We start from the raw sequence: 2,392 nt of genomic DNA on the forward strand, positions 1-2,392 counted from the left end.
GTTGTGGTTTGCAACAGAGGGACTACATGGCCATCATGTTTGGTTTATATTCTATTTTCAGAGTGCATCTCCCATCCCGTGTGGGTCCTCAAACCACACTTTACCTGGTGTTCATAAAGGGAATTCTTAACCCTGGTGATGGGAAGAAGTGAGAAAGAAAACTGCAGGTTAGCTTTGAGGAAAATTTTGAAGGGTGAATAGGAGTACAGTGACGCAGAAAAGAAGACCCAATCTGGAATCAAGACTGGAGTGTTCAGAGAGCTGCATACATTTTAGTACTTTATTTATTTATTTATCTGCACTGTGCAACCCACTTCATTACCTGCAGTGCACTGCCAAGGGTCAGGCAATGATTTAGGGTCACAGCTTGCTCTGGCATGGGACACTCTGAGAGGCCCAGATAAATGGACCTGCCATAAATCTAAACCCATTTTAGTACAGGAAATTTAGAATGAGAAAGGTCATTGGCACAATTGATGAAAAAAGTAGGCTAGATCTGAGATATTCAAATATTGTTCCAAGTCATCTGAATTTTTGTCCTTAGGATTTTTTGTTTGATTTTTTAAAATATCATGTGGTCACTGTATTGTACAATTCTATTAATTTTACCATACATTCACATAACCATCAAATCAGGATACAAAGCAGTTCTATAACCTCAAAATTTTCTCTTTATAACTACAGCTTCCCCTTCTAATCCCTGGAAGTTACTGAGTGTTCTCAGTAACTCTATTTTTGTCTTCTCATAAACTTCATATATGTTGAATCATACTGTATATAACCTTTGATACTTGCTTCTTTCATTTTGCATAATACCTTTAGAATTCACCCAAGTGGGTGATCTTTTCTTTTATCCAATTGTTTATCTTTCTAAAAAAACTACTAAGTAATCTTCCATTATATGCCCACTCACCTGTTGGTAATCACTTGGGTTTGGATAAATTATGAATAGAGCTACTATAGACATTTATGACCTTATTCTGTATTAACAGAGAGTCTCTTGCCCACTCGACTGGCTGTCTTCCCTGGGGTCCTTCAGAGGGGATGGGCTCTAGCTTCCCTCCCCGCCCCAAGCAGAGCTCCCGGCAGGCGAAGATCTCCGGAGCCTAGCAACAGCCATGCTCAAGGCCCCTCTCCACACGTTCGAAGGAGCCTCACACATGAAGGTACCGGCAGAGGAACCCAGGTGTGTGGGATCCGGGGCTGAAACCTCCAAGCCTGCTTGGATCGGGACTGGGCCTCTTCTGCCCATATTCCCCATTTCCCGGTAGCTAGGTGATCACACCCAGGGACTGCCTCCAGTGCTATGGGATCTCATCAATGGCAGCATCCAGAGACTTAAAAGCAAGGTCCCGGAAGGTATCTTATAGCCTACTTCTCCCTCTGGGAGAACCTGGCAAAGTACTGGGAGTTTCCTGCCCACATGGGAGAACCTCGCAAGGTCCCCATGGTGTATTAATATGCCAAAACCAGTAACAAGCTGGGTCTCATTCCCCTGACCCTGAAAGAGCCTCCAATGTGGCATCATTGGGAAGGATGAGTAGAGAGAGGCTTCTAAAATGTCAGGGCTAGGATGAATGGAGACGTTACTGAGACCGCTCGAGAAATTTGATAATCAACGGGATGATGATGATGATGATCATGATGATGATGATGATGATGATGATGATTCTGTATTAACATAAATTTTAATTTTTCTAGGTAAAAATGTCAAGAATTCATACCACTGTCATCTGTTAAACAAACATTTAACTTTTGAATAGACATCCAAAACATTTTCCAGAATGGGGGGTGTGCCTTTTGTTTTCACACAAATAATGTAAGAGAATTCCTGTTACTCTGTGTCTTAGCATCACTTAAATGCATTTTTTTTCATTCATTCTAATAAATGTGTCATGATTTGCCCAAAAGGCTTTAAGCAAAGGATTACATGATAAAACCTGGGGTTGGAATGAATGGAAAGAGAATTGTTTAAGAGAATAATGCCATAGATAGATAAGGAACACTGGTGGTCTGGGCAGGGTTAAGGAAATAAAATTAAAGAACATTGGAAGGATGTTTGGAAAAGAATCAACAGGACTTAGGGTTGAGGAATGGAATCTAGGTAGTGTCTCCAGACTCCAAAGTTGCCCTAAGAGAGTAAGTTAGAATTCCACTATGAAGGGTAAGGTGGGTAGGAGATGGTTGCCAGCTGTGAACCCCTGTGCAGATGATTGCACTAAATAATTTGACTCCACTTACTTGGAAAAATTTACATCTTGCTCTGCTGGGGCAGACATGTCTATCTACAAGTCTGTGCTAGAAGAATTATAAACCTGCCAATAGTCAGCATTTAGGAATGACCTTTGCTTGCTACAAAAACGAATGAATGTGTCCTACTAGTGAATTAGAT

The 2,392-nt window shown here is 41.3% G+C and overlaps 1 non-coding gene across 1 annotated transcript; it reads right to left on the minus strand.

Annotated features, from left to right (window-relative positions):
• Window positions 1-299: 299 nt before the first annotated feature.
• On the minus strand, window positions 300-433 carry LOC129406896 (small nucleolar RNA SNORA42/SNORA80 family). Its single transcript, XR_008631317.1, has one exon. It is a non-coding gene; the product is annotated as a small nucleolar RNA SNORA42/SNORA80 family (small nucleolar RNA).
• Window positions 434-2,392: the final 1,959 nt, after the last annotated feature.

This window comes from Sorex araneus, chromosome 8, assembly GCF_027595985.1.
Source record: "Sorex araneus isolate mSorAra2 chromosome 8, mSorAra2.pri, whole genome shotgun sequence".
In the NCBI taxonomy this organism is placed as follows: Eukaryota; Metazoa; Chordata; class Mammalia; order Eulipotyphla; family Soricidae; genus Sorex; species Sorex araneus.